This window comes from Sorghum bicolor, chromosome 2 (assembly GCF_000003195.3).
Source record: "Sorghum bicolor cultivar BTx623 chromosome 2, Sorghum_bicolor_NCBIv3, whole genome shotgun sequence".
Lineage (NCBI taxonomy): Eukaryota > Viridiplantae > Streptophyta > Magnoliopsida > Poales > Poaceae > Sorghum > Sorghum bicolor.
Genome location: NC_012871.2, coordinates 24,572,299 through 24,592,055, shown reverse-complemented (window position 1 = coordinate 24,592,055; position 19,757 = coordinate 24,572,299).

The following is a 19,757-nucleotide window of genomic DNA, read 5'->3' as shown; positions in this document are numbered from 1 at the left end:
ATTGGCATGAATCCAATCTCTCCCTAGCAACAGATTGTAAGCACCTTTCCCACTGATCACGAAGAAAGTTGTCAGCAAGGTTTTGCTGCCGATGGTCAACTCAACACAGATGGCTCCCTTAACCGGAGACACATTCCCTTCAAAATCTTTGAGCTTCATATCGGTCTTGGTCAAATCCTAATCTCCTTTTCCAAACTTCTGATACACTGCATATGGCATGATATTAATAGCAGCTCCACCATCAATTAGAATCTTGGTCATCGGTTGACCATCCACTCTTCCTTTGACAAACAGAGCTTTAAGATGTTGCCTTTCATCATCGGCAGGCTTTTCGAAGATGGCTGTCATCGGATCTAGAGCCAACTGAGATATTTGGTCAGAAAACTCTAACTCATCATCACTGGACGGCGCAAGGAATTCCATCGGCAACATAAATACCATGTTAACATCTGCCGATGGACCTTTTCCTTTAGGATATGATTGTTGCTGATCCCCAGACTGGCCAGAGTTCTCGCCCTTGCTCAACTCTTCTTGTCTTTCGCGCTGCAGCCTCCGTTTCTGTGTCCTAGTGAACCCCTATGGATACCATGGAGGAAGCTGTTGCTGCCTTACCGATGGGCGACGACTTTCCCTTGACTCCATCCAATAAGAATTGGCATCCCTACAAAATATGAACTCATCGGGAACCCGTGCATTAGCCATCTCTTCAAGTTCTTCCCGGTTCTTGGGAAAATATTCAACACGATCACCAAACCTGTCGTGCACACTGAGCCTGCCCCCTAGTCGATCATGAACGGTCGCTCTCCCCCTAATCGGCCCATCAAACTGGCGGTTATTGTTCTGATACTGCCGATTTGATCTGTCATACCGATCATAACCATTACATTCCAGGCAGTCTCTCACAGTAGGAAGCTTGATATTTTCCTCCCAACAATGGATGAAGAACGGACAATTCCAGTGATCCCTATGCCGATTCCACACTTGTCGGCGTCTTTCTTCTTCCTGATGATAGTCTTCTTGCTGGCGCCGATACCGATCTTCACGTTGCTGCCAAGTCTCCCGAGGTCTCCTATGAGTTATGACAATACTAGATCGGGGTGGCCTTCCTGAGCTATTTCCTTCCTGGACTAAGCCCTTTCCTTTTGCATCGGCAGTAGTGATTTGATGTTGAGGATCCACCGATGCACTTTTCTCAGCCGCTTCTGATGTCAAGACCTTTGCCTTTCCCTTAGCATCCAGCATGTTTGTCGGAAAAGGGTGTTGATCGATCTTCATCGGCTTCTGGGCTTTGGAACTATCAAATTTGATTCTCCCGGACTCAATACCCGATTGCAGCTGTTGCTTGAAAACTTTGCACTCATTGGTGCTGTGAGAAGTTGCATTGTGCCACTTGCAATATTTCATCTTCTTCAACTCTTCAGCCGATGGGATTACATGATTGGGTGACAGCTTGATTTGGCCTTCCTGAAGTAGAAAGTCAAATATCCTATCGGCTTTAGTGATATAAAACGCGAACTTCTCTGGCTCTTTATGCCCAAAAGGGCAAGACATCGGCTTCTTATTTTTTACCCATTCTGCCAAGCCGATGACGGGTTCCTTATCAGAGTTCGAGCTTGCTGCTTCATCCACAAATGATACCTTCTTGTTCCATGCTCTCTTGGGCTCAAAAGGCCTGATATCTTGATCAGAAATTCTCTGCACCAAATGACTTAAGCTTTCGAACTCCTGAGAAGCATATTTGTCCCTGATGTGCGGCAACAATCCCTGGAAAGCCAAATCGGCTAGCTGACGATCGTCCAAAACCATACTATAGCATTTGTTCTTGACCTCCCGTATCCACTGCACAAAGCTCTCAACCGATTCATCGTTGTGTTGCTTCAACTTGACCAAATCGGTGATCTTCTTCTCATGGACCCCATAAAAGAAGTAGTTATGGAATTGCTTCTCTAGATCGGCCCAAGTAATCACTGAATTGGGAGGTAATGATATGAACCAAGTGAAAGCCGATCCATACAATGATGATGAGAACAAGGGAACCCTCAACTCGTCCCTGTTAGCAGCTTCTCCACACTGAATGATGAACCTGTTGACATGCTGCATAGTTGATGTTTCATCCTGACCAAAAAACTTAGTGAAATCCGGTACTTTGTACCGATTTGGAAGCGGAATCAAATCATATGCAGGAGGATACGGTGTTCGATAAGAGTAAGTGTTGACTTTGGGTTTTATCCCAAATTGATCTCTCATTACTTCAGCAATCTTATCGGCCCAATAAGCATCGGCATCTTGCCGATGAGGCGGTAGTGGATCTGTCACCTGCGGATGGGCTTCCACGTGCCTGTGCGGTGCACGATCTACATGGTACATTAGGTTAATCATTTGGCCAACAATCTGCTGACCGCCGATCTGTTGACCACCAAGATGTGGACCACCAAACTGCTGACCACCGATCTGCTGGCCGAGATTCATCGGCTGATTGACCAACCCTTAGTTCTGGAATCCAGGGTAGATCTGGCCTTGTTGGAACCCTGTAGCCTGATGATTCTGTTGGGACATTTGTGGAAAAACTTACTCCTCAGGCCATCCACTATTAGCATTCATCTGCATAGGACCTGCCGATGACTGGTAAGTGGGCATCATCATCGAATTGACATACCCTGGCTGAGTTATAAACCTCTATTGCGTCAGCATTGAATCTGCCGATGCGTTGCAGTAGTGGTTGTAGTTGTTGACGGTCCTTAAGTATCAAATTTAACTATCAAATAAACAAAGAAAAGGATCCAAATGAAATCAACATCGAGACTTAGGGTTTTATCTGACAGAATTCCACGAGTTTTGGTGTTTGTCTATTTCTGCAGGGGGTTATCAGGAAATAAGGAAGAAAGGCCCACACGTCGGGATTACATAGAGATATCAACGTGCCGCACAATTATCTTACATCTAGAAGACTCCAGAAGCCACGGGAAGGAAGCGGAGACCGAACGGAGTCAGGGACAGGGCGCCCGCCCAAGTCCTTAGGGCGCCCGCCCACCTTTTTCGGCCAATCACGCTCAATCTCGCGGATTATGCTCCACCAACCTAAAGGATCAAGAATAACCGTTCAATCAATGTCGGTTTGATCCGACGGCCCAGGTTCACTTGAGGGGACTATAAAACCAGACCCCCTGGCCCCTGGAGGAGGCACCCCCCTTGATCATTATTCATTATTCATAGACAGAGCAAAAGCTAGGGTTTAGAGATGAGAGCTCTCCTCTCTTCTCTAAACTAGAGTAGATCTAGATAGTAGCGAGATGGAGAGCGAAGGAGGATTAGAGGAGAGGCTGGCCTGTCGGTTCTTCCTCCGGTTGTACTTCGCCATGATCAAGCTCTAATCAAGCTTGCTCATGGGATGACTCTGGTAATCTACTTCTAATTCATTATGCAATTACTAATCATGTATGTTCTGGTTCACAACTCTTTTGAGTACTTCTAATCTATAGGACCCTATAGGTTAGAGTTGTAGTATAGGTGTAAGTGTGGTGCTTAGACCTAGATTACTTGTGGATATCCCCTGACTAGCTGGATCGTGTGGTAGGCCGCGTAGGTGACAGTTACGTTGGTCCCCTGTAGTCCACCTCTCGTTAGCAGGACAGGTAGGGTTTATCGGCCTATGGATAAGCATCCTTTGTGGTGTACTCTTATCACGTGGTTCTTCCCAGACATAGACATACCCCTTTGAAGTAGAGAAACCATAGTTATCCTCCCTATTCTGCTACCATCGCCCATATACTAGAATTGCTCTACTCTCTATTCCCATATTATCACTCACTGTTATCTTACCTTTAATATTGTTCTTATTCGATTCTACCATCTTTCCTATTCACACCTATTTACTTATCTTGGTTAAGTTAGAGCGTAGATCAGTTCTCCCGTTTCCCTGTGGATACGATAAAACCTTTAACCGGGTAAAAGCTTCAACGGTATCCGTGCGCTTGCGGATTATCTGTGTGCGTATAAATACCATAGTACACTCTAGTGCCATGCTGGGGATGACAACCTAGTATTCAAGTGGTGTTAGCAAGTGTCAACAAGCATTTTTGGCGCCGTTGCCGGGGAAACGGTTGCTGAGTTGACTACAAACTAGTTTAATCATTTTATAAAAAATAAATAAAAAAATAAAAAAATTTTCCTTTTATCCTTTGCCTCATCTCTGCTATTCTTTCTTCTTATCTAATCCTTGATCTCTGGTCTATTATGAATTCAAACATGTTTATCTATGAATTTCATAGACCTATGGGCACACATCTCGAACCACCAAAATCTTCAAAGCCTATCATAGCATCTAGTTTTGAGATAGACCCCGAATACATAGAATTTATTCAAAAACAACCTTTCTCAGGAAAAGGTGAGGAAAACCCATACACACACCTAAGAGAGTTTTATCGAGTCTGTGACCTCCTTCGCATAGAAGGCATGTCCGATGAGACCCTTAAATGGAAGCTCTTTCCGTTCTCTTTAACGGGAAAAGCTAGACATTGGTATAAACTCAAAGTAGGGAGTGTTTATGGAGATTGGAAGGAGTTATATAGTAGTTTTCTTTCTAAATATTTTCCAATCTCCAAAGTGGTGGAACTTCGGCGTGAGATTCTTTCTTTTAGACAACTGGAAGAAGAATCTCTTGGCAAATCATGGGACCGCTTTATTAACCTTACTCTCACTGGCCCAAAAATTTCTATTCCAGAAGAAGTTCTTCTAATTCACTTTTTTGAGGGCCTTAGTAGGAAAAATAAGCAAACCCTTCATGCGGCCTCTGGAGGATCTTTCCACCACCTATCCGCTAGTGAAGCTTGGAATTTGATTGATTTAATGAGAGGAAAGTCTCCTAGCTTTTATATCCCTGAGAAAGAGAAAGAACCAGTTCCTAGACAAGAAGAAGAAGTTTCGATAGCCAGATCACAACCACTTCAATCCCAAACTTTAGCTATTGATCCTAAACCATCAATACCCCAAAATTCTCCAAGGGAGGAAGGAATTCCGACCTTAAATCTTTTAGATGCTGATGGTTTAGACTTCTGGTTCTATAAGAGACCTTCAAGCAGGGATAATTCAAATCATTGCAATAATGTTTCTCTTAGAGAATGTCCTGGTTCCTATCATGAAGAAGTCGAGGATGACATATCAAGTGAAGGAGAGCTAAGCCATATAGACAATTCTATCTACTCCCCTTCCATGTTCACAAGTTCTAAATCCATCCTTGACCTTAGAGATCCCTCTTATCCCTCTTCTTTTCAGTCTCATGATGATCCTAGCAATTCACCAAGACGACCAAACCATAGGAGTCATGAAGACCATAAGGATGGCATGTCAAGTAATGCCATAGAAGGAGAGCTAAGCCATATAGAAAATTCTAACACCTCCCCTATGATCACAAGTTCTAAATGGCTAGAATGTGTAGAATGGATGGATAAGGAAGAAGCCTTAATAGGTTCTGACTTTGGCTCAATTTCAAATGGTGAGTTCTTGACTCCCTTTGAAGATGAGATTCATCCAACTACAGAAGAGGACATAGGTGAGGCCAATCCAGGAGAAACTCCGAACATTCAGATTAGAGACGAAGATAACATTAATGAGCATGGAATTTATTTCATAGCCACTTCATTTACTCCATGCTCATATGCAACATCTTCCCAATCTATTGGTCTCTCCGACATCACCATACTTGAGATCTCCAACCCCCTCTTCCTTTCTATTTATAAAAACTTTAAAAGGGCAGTTGTCGATGCATATGTCTATAATAAATATTGCAGATCTCGTTGAGTTGATCTAGATATAGGTTGGCATCGGAGGGGAAACCACTTCGCCAACATAAACTGATGGTTTCCTAAGGACAAGCTTAGTGTCTTAAAATAAGCATTGATCAGATCGTAACATGAGCCTTTAATTATTTGCAACATTACCTTGTGTATTGAGCATATAAGGATAATTCTAAAAAAAATTTTCCTTCGGGTATTCTTGTCACTAACCTTTCTAAGATTGGAGCAAGAAGATCGGATGAATGACAAGCACAAGGTATGTCCAACCAATCATCATACAACATTGAATTAAATTCATCCAAACTTGAATTTTGCAAAAATTCAAGCTTGGGGGAGTACTTTACATAAAAACATCCTTTGCCATGTTGCTATGCTGGTTGTCCCTACCTTTGAGACATGCTCAATTTGTTAAATACTAATCACACTACTTCATCTCCACTTGAGTAGATCTCTATAAACGCTGTCATGCTACCTTTGTCTATTTACTAGCAAGTGTTGGTTTGGAAGTACTCGCCATACTTCCATTGGCATTTAAATTAAGCATGGTGCTTAGGTTAAATAGCCTTCCTTAATCTGATTAGACATGGAGTCTAGTTTGGTTATTGAACTAAAAAAAACTGCTTGAGTAGATATTGGTATATTTTGTCGGACTAACCCCTGCAGAAAAACTCTCAATATCGATTTGGGAAGTCCTGAGATAAACTCACATCAGAGATGAAGAGAGTGACACATGAAGTTTAACAATCTGCACAAGAAGGACATAGCTCATGCATCATAGAGAGATGATCCATGGAGGGTGCCACAAACACGACGCACAACCGCAATGAAAGGAAAGCTTCCACAAGATGATACTGTACCATCACTCTTCGAGCAAGGTAACATCTTAAGGTACTTGACTATCACTTTTATAAGCTTCTCCTTGGTTCTGGCGTTCATATAAATAAAAGAGACAAACGTGTATGATTTACAACTCTAGATTAACCAACCCAACTGATTCAACATGTTTAGTCCTTTAATCCTTGTTCTTAGTACTACCTCCATGATCCCACACTCCTAATCATATGAGTTAAAATGTTACACATTCAATCATTGAGAGATATAAAGAAAAAGACATATGCATAGATAGATTATCTTTCCATAAGGTTGAGCGATCTGATCTGACAAATGTTATAAGTACTACACTCATGAACTTATCATCCATCAACTTGTCTTGCGCACTATGCTTAAGGTTATAGAAGAACAAATACACTTTTGGTTCTGTTGGTGTTTTCCACCTACAGGGCCCATGCACTTGATCTCTGCCTTGTCTCTATGAGCAGGTACACTACGAGCACAAACACACTGAGCAAGATACTGCTAACACCGCACTTCGAACTGCTGGGCAAACGAAGAACATGGGTGACACCGTATTAAAAGGTGCAGACGTCAAGGTCCGCACCTGAATCAAATGACGCACCTGAAGAATGAACACGATGAGAAGTCTTGACAAGAAGACTTAAAACATTGAACCCTCGCCGAAAGGTAAGATTGGTAGTTATCCATATTTATCCTTTCTGCATTCCCTTTTCCATTTAATTATTTACTTTCCTTAAATAGATTATTAGTTAATCATGCTATCTTGAAAAGAAAATAAAAATGTTAAAAAATACTAAGCCCCATGTGAGTATACGAGTGGCATAAAACCCATAAGTACCTTCACTGTGGTGGCATAAAAATAAAATAAATATTTCTTTTCTACTTTATAAAATAAAAATATAAAAACAGGGAGTAATATTTATTGACGAAGCTCAACGTGATGAAGGCTAGATATTTATGCTAACACTTAATTAGTTCCACAAGCTTTGTTATCTATTTGAGCTCCACAGAATTTAAGAATCAAGAAGACTAGCAGACGGAGGACATTCTAATCGCTGTCAGAATGCTGCTGACTTTCAAATACACCTCTGCCACCTGCTAGCTACATTAAGAGAAATTACGTCAAAATTCAGCTTGGGGGAGAGCACCCCCATTTATCTCGCTAAGTATTTCTACCTATCTTTATACCAATATTATATTAGAATATTAAAATACATAAACTATGAAAAACCAAATAAAGATTTTGTGCTTATATATATATCTTTTGCTTAGCGTGTTTAATAAATAAATAAAGTGACTATGCTAATCTGAATCTTAATAATAAAACTCTAGCATGGATATGATGAATAGTTGCTCTGCCTAATTTGCAAATTTGAAGTTCTCTCTCAAGTTTAGACATAACTGTTATAATTTAAAGCTTGCTCTAGATCTAAACTTGTGGGATGAAAACTTGATCTGAAATCTAAGTTGTTAACGGATATGATATGGGAAGGTTGAGCTGCTGTTTATCTATTCCTAGAGATGCTAGAATTCTGGAGAATTTTATCTTTGAAAAATCTTTAAAATGTTGCATGATGATTTCCTGTATGATAAAAGTTTAAATTCCTACCACAGCCATATATACATGCTTGCTAGACTTTGAGCCACACATTTATTATTTACTGCTTATGAGCATTGAGTGTGGTCAAGCTGTGTAGACCCTTAGGAGCTTGTCATGTGGTTAAATCAAGATTCACTTGCACGTTCACTCATATATATGCTACTTCTACTCCGGAAGTACCATCCACATATATCCATCCATTTCCATCTCCAAAATCACCTAAAAATATTCTACTCCTAATTCGGGAGAGAATAGCCAAAAACATCTGTGTTTTTCCCTTGTGAAATAAATGCTCAAGTTATCTTGCTACTACCACTTGCTATATTATCTTAAGAGATGAGTGCTCTGAAAAAAAAAGAAGAAAAAAAAAGAGAAAACAAAAAAAAATAAATGAGCAAATAAAAAGGGGCAAGTGCCCGGAACCTCGAAAGAAAAGAAAAAGAGTGAGACGAGAGGTAAAAATGGACAAGTGTCCGACAATAGAATTAGGGGTACAGGATACCCATCTGAGAGAAAAGAAAAAGAAGAGCATCTCATTCTCCTCATAAAGTTTCAAAAAGCAAGGAAGGTATGTATCCCCTCAAAAGAGCAAAAGTAGAATTAGACTTTCACCATTGTTATCACCATCATCACCATACACTATTCATTCACCACACATGCACATCTTGATTGGGCTTATTGATTTGTTTCTTTGGATCTATGGTTTGACTATACAATAAATGTCTTGTAAGTATGTATATTTTATCTCCCACCTATGAGCTCCAGATATTAAAGCCTTATTAGAGTAGGGTGAGAGAGAAGACAATGTCACTATCCCTTATACCACAAATACCACATATTTTGAGAGAAGGCATATACCATCACTGCCTTGGTAAGGATCCAGAAATACCACAAAAGAGAGATATGAGAGAGTCATACAAAGGAATCTCTGAGTTTTATTTAGAAATTTGCAAAAACTCCAGAGCTATAGCTGATCAAGAATAAGCGACATGGCACTTGACTGGACTGTTCTATTTTTTAACCACTCAAGACAGAAGTGAAGGTTACAAGTCCCATGTTGAAAGGTAAAGTAAGTAAGTTTTAAGTCTTGACAGTTCACTCTAACTCAGAGATAAGACCTCATTTAAAAGCATGTGTACCGTCAATTTTTAAAGATATTGCAACAACTTATGATCCATAGCTGAGTCTATCCTTGCTCAGGGACGAGCAAGAGGTAAGCTTGGGGGAGTTTGTTGACGGTCCTTAAGTATCAAATTTAACTATCAAATAGACAAAGAAAAGGATCCAAATGAAATCAACATCGAGACTTAGGGTTTTATCTGACAGAATTCCATGAGTTTTGGTGTTTGTCTATTTCTGCAGGGGGTTATCAGGAAATAAGGAAGAAAGGCCCACACGTCGGGATTGCATAGAGATATCAACGTGCGGCGCAATTATCTTACATCTAAAAGACTCCAGAAGCCACGGGAAGGAAGCGGAGACCGAACGGAGTCAGGGACAGGGCGCCCGCCCAAGTCCTTAGGGCGCCCGCCCACCTTTTTGGGCCAATCACGCTCAATCTCACGATTATGCTCCACCGACCTAAAGGATCAAGAATAACCGTTCAATCAATGTCGGTTTGATCCGACGGCCCAGGTTCACTTGAGGGGACTATAAAACCAGACCCCCTGACCCCTGGAGGAGGCACCCCCCTTGATCATTATTCATTATTCATAGACAGAGCAAAAGCTAGGGTTTATAGATGAGAGCTCTCCTCTCTTCTCTAAACTAGAGTAGATCTAGATAGTAGCGAGATGGAGAGCGAAGGAGGATTAGAGGAGAGGTCGGCCTGTCGGTTCTTCCTCCGGTTGTACTTCGCCATGATCAAGCTCTAATCAAGCTTGCTCATGGGATGACTCTGGTAATCTACTTCTAATTCATTATGCAATTACTAATCATGTATGTTCTGGTTCACAACTCTTTTGAGTACTTCTAATCTATAGGACCCTATAGGTTAGAGTTGTAGTATAGGTGTAAGTGTGGTGCTTAGACCTAGATTACTTGTGGATATCCCCTGACTAGCTGGATCGTGTGGTAGGCCGCGTAGGTGACAGTTACGTTGGTCCCCTGTAGTCCACCTCTCGTTAGCTGGACAGGTAGGGTTTATCGGCCTATGGATAAGCATCCTTTGTGGTGTACTCTTATCACGTGGTTCGTCCCAGACATAGACATACCCCTTTGAAGTAGAGAAACCATAGTTATCCTCTCTGTTCTGCTACCATCGCCCATATACTAGAATTGCTCTACTCTCTATTCCCATATTATCACTCACAGTTATCTTACCTTTAATATTGTTCTTATTCGATTCTACCATCTTTCCTATTCACACCTATTTACTTATCTTGGTTAAGTTAGAGCGTAGATCAGTTCTCCCGTTTCCCTATGGATACGATAAAACCTTTAACCGGGTAAAAGCTTCAATGGTATCCGTGCGCTTGCAGATTATCTGTGTGCATATAAATACCATAGTACACTCTAGTGCCATGCTGGGGATGACAACCTAGTATTCAAGTGGGGTTAGCAAGTGTCAATAGTAGTATACTGGGGACTCTGATTCATCGGCATATTTGGAGGTGCCTATGTCATAGGAGCCTTGTCTCTCACATCAGCCATCTGAGACGTGCCAGGTGTCTTCAACAAGTATTCTAGAGGCATACCAAAACCCCACCAATTAGGAGGAACGGATCCCGACATTGCTCATGCCAATAGATATGTAGCAAGCTTGATCTGCCCATCTGAAGTCGATGGATTGGTCGTCATCGGCGTAGATTGTGCATTAGTTACTCCTAACGTGCTTGGAAGAACAGTAGTTTCTGTACCCGCAGCTACTGTAGCAGCCGATGGAGCTGTGACCACCGGTGATCCTAGCTGATGATGAGAAGGGCCCATATAATTGGGTGGCAATTGTCCTTCCTTGAATGTTCTAGCCACGGCATTGAATACCGTATTGGACAGCACACCAGCTTGATTGATCAAGGCACGGTTAATAGCATTATCAACCATTTCTTGAAGTTTACCAGGATTGGCATCAAAAGTAACCTGCCGAGGCATCGGCAGCGCTTCCTTCTGGATTACTTTGCCGCTCCTGTTGATGCTGAAGGACCTCAAACATTGCTGCTTGTAATCCTCCATGGCTTTTGCAATAGCTTGCTTCTGCTCATCTTTAAGATTGGCTTCCGTCACAGGGATGACGTTCTCCTAATCGAACTCAGTAGTCGACATGTCGATTTTGATCTCAAATCTGGTCCCACCGGGCGTGCCAAAAGATGTGTTGATGCAAAAGCTGGATCTGCAAACACAAAGGGCTAATACCCAGTTCAAAGTTAAGGCGTGCCAGCCGATTTGACCTTACTATCGGCAAAGGTGATAACTCGAATACTTTGGTCCCGACAACAGCGATATGCCGGGATGCCACGGCCAAAAGGTATTCATGCGGAACTCGAGAATACGCCGAGCTTAAGTCGACGAACTCCTAAGAACTCGTAATGAAAAGGAAAAATATGACGAAGTCGTCGAAAAGTAGATGGTAGAATATGAGTAAAAACTTGTGTTTGATTGATTGATTAATTCTGTCTATTACAAGGCCCTAGGTTCTACATTTATACTCCACACAAAGAGCTACAATCAAACATGACTAGAACTCAAATTCCAAATTAAACAAAATCCATATACAAACCGACTTAAATAACTAAGTAAAATATAAAAACTATCATCCCGTGACAAACTGGGACACCACCACAGGCCAATCGGCAACCTTCAGGTTCTTCTTCTGAGTCATCGGCACAAGTTAATGCTGACCATTGGCATAAACACATCACCACCCATAGACTTAGTCACATTCAACTATCCCTTCATCGGCAACCACCCTCATCGGCAACTCTCCTGCAGACCAGTTACGGTTGCCTTATCTTGCCGTTCTATACTCTACCGATCCCGGGTACGTGTTCAAAAACGGTGTCAACAGCGGGCACCCAAGGGGGGAGGGCGGGCGCCCTGTCCCTGAGCCCGCTCGGCTTCCCGTCCGTTGTCGTGGCTTCTGGAGTCTTCTAGATGATAGAAAATTGCACGGCACGTTAATATCTATATTTAAACCCGACATGTGGGCCTTTCCTCCATGTTTCCTGATAACCCCCTGCAAAAATAGACAGACACCAAAACTCATGGAATTCTATTAGATAACACACTAAGTTTGGGTGTTAGTTGCATTTGGATCCTTTTCTTTGTTTATTTGATGATTAAATTTGATACTTAAGGACCGTCGATAACTCCCCCAAGCTTACCTCTTGCTCGTCCCCCAGCAAGGATGGACTCAAGTGTTTTTGCAGTGGTTTCATGCCTTAAGGGTACACATGCGTTCAAACAAGATCTCATCTCTAGGTTAGGATAAGCTGTTAAGATTTAAACTTACTCATATTACCTTCCACCATGGAGCTTGCAACCGTCACTTGTGTCTTGAGCAGTTAAAAGATAGAACGGTCAAGTCAAGCGCCATGTCTCTTGTTCTTGATCAACTATAGCTCTGGAGTTTTTGTAGATTTTCAAATAAAACTCAGAGATTCCTTGTATGACTCTCTCAATTCTCTCTTTTGTGGTATTTCTGGATCCTTACCAAGGCAATGATGGTATATGCCTTCTCTCAAAGTATGTGGTATTTTTGGTATGAGGCATAGTGACATTACCTTCTCTCTCATCCTACTCTAATAAGGTTTTAATATCTGGAGCTCATAGGTGGGAGAGAGCTAATACATGCTCACAAGACATTTATTGCATAGTCAAACCATGGATCTTGAGAAACAAGTCAATAAGTCAAATCAAGATGTGCATGTGTGGCGAAAGAATGGTGTATGGTTATGATGGTGATAATGGTGAAAACAATGGTGAAAGTCTAATTCTACTTTTGCTCTTTTGAGGGGATACATAGCTTTCTTGCACTTTGAAGCTTTTTGAGGGGAATGAGATGCTCTATATTTTCTTTTTCTTTTCTCTCAGGTGGGTATCTTGTACCCCTAATTCTACTGTCGGACACTTGTCCATTTATACCTCTCATCTCGCTTTTTCTTTTCTTCAAGGTTCCAGGCACTTGCCCCTTTTTATTTCCTCATTTCCACTTTTTTCAGAGCACTCACCCTCCTGGAATAATGTAGCAAGTTCTAGTAACCAAAATATCTTGAGCATTTATTTTACGGGGAATAACATGGATAGGATAATGTTTTTGGCAATTCTCTCCCGGATAGGAGAAGAATAATTTTGGGTGAATGTGGAGATGGAAATGAGTGGATGTATGTGGATGCGTACTTCCGAAGTAGAAGCAGCATGTATGAGTGAACGTGCAAGTGAATCTTGATTTTAACCGCATGACAACCACTACTAGAAATGTGTTCATCAATGACGATTATCTAGTGACGATTATATTTTCGTCATAGTAAGTGAGCATTCCATGATGAATTGGTACAGTTTCATCATTAGTTATAAGTGACGGTGCTTTGACCCAAAGAATTATGACGAAAGCGAAATAATTGTCGTAGAAAGGGAAAACAGAATCGTCATTGATTGTTTAGACGTACCCTATCGAAAACATGGCGCCATTTTTTTCTTTCCAGCACACTAGACATACCAGTGGGTCCCACTAGTAGGTCCCACTGTCCTGACATGATACCTTAGTGGCATCTGTGGGTCCTACTTTTTTGTCGTGGCGCTATGGTCCGACCGGTGGGTCCCACCCAGTTGACGTGGCGTTCAGGTCCCACAGGTGGGTCCCACAATCATGTGGTGGGCCATGGTCCCACACAGGTAGGTCCCACCGTCATGACGTGGTGACATGGTCCCATTGGCATGACTTGGCGCTATGGTCCCACCAGTGGGTCCCGTGTTGTTGACTTGGCGCCATTGTCCCACCAATGGGTCCCGACATCCGGGTCCCAACCCTGTTGACGAGGCGACTGGGTCCCACCACTAGTCCCTGCCTCGCTGACGTGGTGGCATGGTCCCACCAGCGGGATCGGCGTCGCTGACGTGGCCATGCATTGCAATTCGCCATCCTTTTTTTTGTTTGGCAAAAAAGTTGCTCCTGCGAAGCTTCGAACCCGCGACCTCCTGCTGGAGACACAGGCGCGTTACCACTAGACCAAGAGCTGGTTCGTGGTCTGTCCTTGTATATTTTTTTATTTGTATAGTTAAAATATGTGACAAAACTTCAAAATGTTGCTCCCGAGGAGCTTCGAACTCACGACCAGTAGACATGCCCACATCTAACCATCAGAGTGTTCAAGCTTTTGTATTCATATGACACATGTATTTTCTATTTGAACCTTAATTGTTTAATATTTCTCCATCCGCCTTCATGGGCCCTATACCCATACTGATCCGTTGTCCGTGACGCAAAAGGCAGTCGCGACGTGCGCGACTTGAACCCTCGCGCGAGGGCGTGCATGGACCCGGCGGCCACAGGAGATCGACGTTGTGCGTCTCCACGCTCAGGTGATCGACGCCGTGGTGGATCCCCAGTGCTTGGGTGATCGACTCCGTCTGACCTCAGGGCTCGGCTGAGGCTCAGGTGATCGACGCCGTGCGTCCCCAGGGCTCGGCTCAAGTGATTGACGTGCGGCATCCACGGCAAGGAAAGCTTTGCGTCCCGGCGGCTAGCCACGGCAACAGAAGTCATCGCGAGGAGGTTTGTCTTGGTCGCGCTCGCACACGAGTGGGCTGGTCGACGCCGTGCTGTGGAGCTGAGCATCAACGACGAGCAGAGCTGCGCGTGGCGCGTGAGCGGTGGATCGGCATGTACAAGGTTTATTCAAATAAATATTACGTTAAATTCATTTAAATTACGTTAAATTCGTCTTGTCGGGCTGTTCATAGTAGTACCATTATTCAGGAGGATAAGCATTTTTTTCAAAGTTATATTTAATTAATTATTATTGTAGCAGGGTCATAGTACAATGTTTGTTTTTTCATATAAGCACGTGCTAGTTTATTGTTTTCAATAATGTTCAAATGAACTTTAATTTGTTTTCATTTAATTTTTACATATATGCATGTGTTTAATTTGGAAATTGTTACATATAATATGATTATAATTTGAGTTTGTTTACTGAGTACAACGTTTATTCTATTGTCTAAATAGATGAATAGAAGCTGGATTTTTGGGGCACCATTCACACCTACATATGTGAATGGAGTTGAAGAGTTCATGAAATTTGTGAGCGAAAGATATCCCAAAGATAGCCAGATACTTTGCCCATGTACGCGATGTCTTAATCAAAAATTGCGGTCCCAGCCTGATGTAAGCGACCATCTACACAAATTCGTCATAGATTACTTTCGGTGACGAATTTGGAGTCTTCACTGACGAAAGAGTATTGTCATTGATGAGCAGATCCCTAGTAGTGACACTTAATGCTCATAAGTAGTAAAAAGTAAATATATGGTTCATAGTCTAATAATCATGTATATATATGGCTGTGGTAGGATTTTAAACTCTCATCATACAGGAACTCATCATGCAACATTTTAAATATTTTGAAAGATAAAATTCTCCAGAATTCTAGCATCTCTAGGAACAGATAAATAGAAGCTCAACCTTCCCATATCATATCTGTTAACAACTTAGACTTTAGATCAAGTACTCTTCCCACATGTTCCGGTTTAGAGCAAATATTAATTCATAACAGTCATGCTTAAACTTGAGAGAAAATTCAATTTTGTGAACTAGTCATGGTAGAGCAACTATTCATCATTTCCATGTGAGAGCTTATCATGAGGGTTCGTAGCAAACTTTATTTATTTATTTATTTAGCAAACTAAGCAAAGATATATATAAGCATAAAATCTTTATTTGGGTTTTTATGATTATGCATCTTTTTATTATTGGAGGAAAGTATAAACGCGAATATAAACACTTAGCTGGATAAATGGGGGTGCTCTCCCCCAAGCTGGATTTTTGACGTAATTTCTTTTGATGTAGCTAGCAAGTGGCGGAGGTGTATTTGAATGTCGGCAGCACCTTGACAGCGATTAGGATGTCCTTCGTCTGCTTGTCTTCTTCGATCCTTGAATTCTGTGGAGCTCAAATAGATAACAAAGCTTTGTGGAACTGGATAAGTGTTAGCATAAAATCTCCTTGCCTTTATCATATTGAGCTTCCTCTAATAAATATTACTCTCTTTTGTAGGATCATAAATTTAATTTTATATTTTTATTACTATAGGACAGGAATATATTTATTTTATTTTCACGCCACCACAGTGAATGTACTTATGGGTTTTATGCCACGAGCATACTCACATGGGGCTTACTATTTTTAATATTTTTGATTTCTTTTCAAGATAGCATGATTAACTAACAAGCTATCTAAAGAAAGTAAATAATTTAAGGAAAAAGGGAATGCAGAAAGGATAAATATAGATAACTACCGATTTTACCTTTCGGCGAGGGTTCAATGTTTTAAGTCTTCTGAACAAGACTTCTCACCGTGTTCATTCTTTAGGTGCGTTATTTGATTTAGGTGTGGACCTTGATGTCTGCACCTCTTGATACGGTATCACCCATGTTCTTCGTTTGCCCAGCAGTTCGAAGTGCGACGTTGGCAGTATCTTGCTCATTGTGTTTGTGCTTGTTGACGGTCCTTAAGTATCAAATTTAATTAACAAATAAACAAAGAAAAGGATCCAAATAAAATAAACATCTAGACTTAGGGTTTTATCTGACAGAATTCCATGAGTTTTGGTGTTTGTCTATTTCTGCAGGGGGTTATCAGGAAATAAGGAAGAAGACCCACACATCGGGATTACATAGAGATATCAACGTGCCGCGCAATTATCTTACATCTTCTGACTCCAGAAGCCACGGGAAGGAAGCGGAGGCCGAACGGGGCCAGGCACTGGGTGCCCGCCCAGTTGCCCTGGGTGCCCGCCCCCTCTCTGAGTCCAATCAGGACTCTCTCTCGGAAAAGATCTCCACCGACCTAAAGGATCAAGGATAACCGTTCAATCAATGTCGGTTTGATCCAACGGCCCATATTCCTTTGAAGAGACTATAAAACCAGACCCCCTGGCCCCTAGAGGAGAGAGCATCTCAACCCTAATTCATTATTCCTCAAGAGAGAAGAACCCCCTGATCAAGATTAGAGCCACCACATCAATTAGACATCTAGATTAGCATAGCTACATAGGATTAGAACTAGAACGAGTCAATCTTCGATTGGTTTCCGGATCTGTCAAGAGGATTCTTGGTAATTCTCTAATTGTGCTTCTAATTGTTCTTCTAATTATCTTTGTTCTTCAATATTATGAATATGGCTTTGTTCTACATCAATATATTGCTTATGACTTTGCTCTACTTGTTTATATTCAAGATTATATTGTTCTTAGTTTATCATAGTTATGTACTTGGCTTAGTTAGATTCGATCTATATACATGTTTAGGATCGTATAGCTTTTATCCATCGGATCCATGGGTAAATGATAGATATTGTGTAAGCGTGGTGCTTATACCGTATTTATCTGCAATTGTACCCAATATGCCAAATCGTGGGGTAGTTCGTGATAGTGACAACTTCATTGATTCTTATATAGTCCCCCTCTCGTGTATTGGGCTGGCAGAGCAACATTATTACAGGGGAGTGATTGCTATGTTTCTCATTTACCTTGCTAATATCACTATGCATGGGCGTAGTCTTGTCTCACAGTGATTGCTAAGTATGCTTGCACTAACTATGATAATGCTAGACTATATAGTTGAGAATAACTTAGGAAATATTCTTGTAGCTCGTTCTAATTCCATGCTAATGACTTTCTAGAGTATCTAATTGAGGTGCTTATCATATTTATTATGTGGCTAAGTTATGCTGATCAGATTAATTATCTTTGTCACTATTCATTACTTCATATATCTTTTATGTGACACTTACCCCTGTATGAAAGAGTTAGATATAATGTTCTCAATTATACGTGCAATGATAGATACTCAATCTCATATTCTATTCTGTAATCAATATTGATGGTTGCTAATCCCTTTCCAATGGTAAAAATATAAATAACGATACCTGGAATACTTCCCGGTTAAAATGCTACATCGGTATTAATCTATGTGCTTGCAGATCCCATTCATTATTTATTTAGAAGAGCAATTGCATATTTCAATACCGCATCTCTCATGTCATGTTGGGGATGACAACTTAGCTTCATCCAATCAAGAAGATCACTGGAACTTGTCTTCAGAGTTCGAAACCATGGCGAACAAATCAATCCACGTGTTCTCAGCTCCCCCTACAGACAACATCCGCACTGGACCTGCTGCAGAGATCGATGGCAAATTTGAGCTCAAGCCTGGACTTATCAACATGGTGCAACACAACCAGTTCTGTGGGAAGGCACACGAAGATGCTAGTGCTCATCTCCAACACTTCCTGGAGATATGCAGCACATTCACCATATCAGGAGTCCCCAGAGATGCTATACTACTTCACCTCTTCCCATTCTCACTGTTGGGGAGAGCGAAGCAGTGGTTCTATGCTACAAAGGAGAAGAATACTACGTGGGCACTCTACGCTACGAACTTTCTGGCTAAGTTCTTTCTCATGGGCAAGACCAATGCTCTCCGTGGGATGATTATAAGTTTTCAGCAACAACATGATGAATCTGTTCCAGAAGCATCAGAACGCTTCCAAGAGTACATCCTAGAATGTCCCCATCATGGAATGGAGAGTTGGCTACTAATACAGACGTTTTATCATGGGCTCGGCAACAGTGCCCGAGAGACCATGGATGCTGCAGTTGGAGGAGCATTCTTATCACTCACCATACCACAAGCCACAGCTCTTGTGCAGAAGATGGCATCCAACCAAAGCTGGAATGAAGAGACGACCCAGACACGCAAGAGAGGTGGAGGTATGCATCAGCTCAAGGAGGTAGACATGCTGTCTGCAAAGCTAGACCTGCTCATCAAGAAGCTCGACGATAGAGCTGGAGATAAGAAAGAAGTTATGCACATCTACGACTCTCGCATGACTTGTGAGGAGTGTGGAGATACTGGACACTCAGGCAATCACTGCACTGAGATGCTTGAGGATGTGAACTACATCAACAATAACAACAACTACTACAACCGTCCTCAACAAAATCAAGGTTGGAATCAACAAAGGCCTAACTACTCAGGTAATTATCAAGGTAATAATTCTTACAACCATAATAATAATTTTCCACCTCTGAGAGAGTTAGTGTCTAATCAAGGAAAGCTAATAGATAACCTATCTAAGAAATTGGCATCTAATGATAAAATGCTAGAAAATATAAATAATAGAATGGATCATTTCTCTACTGCCATCAAGAATCAAATTAGCTTTAATAAAATGATTGAATCTCAGTTAAATCAAATAGCTGCTGTTGTTCCTGCTACTATCCCCGGTATACCATCACAACCGAAATGATTAGAATCTGTAAATCTTGTAGACATGTTTGATGCAGGTAACTGGA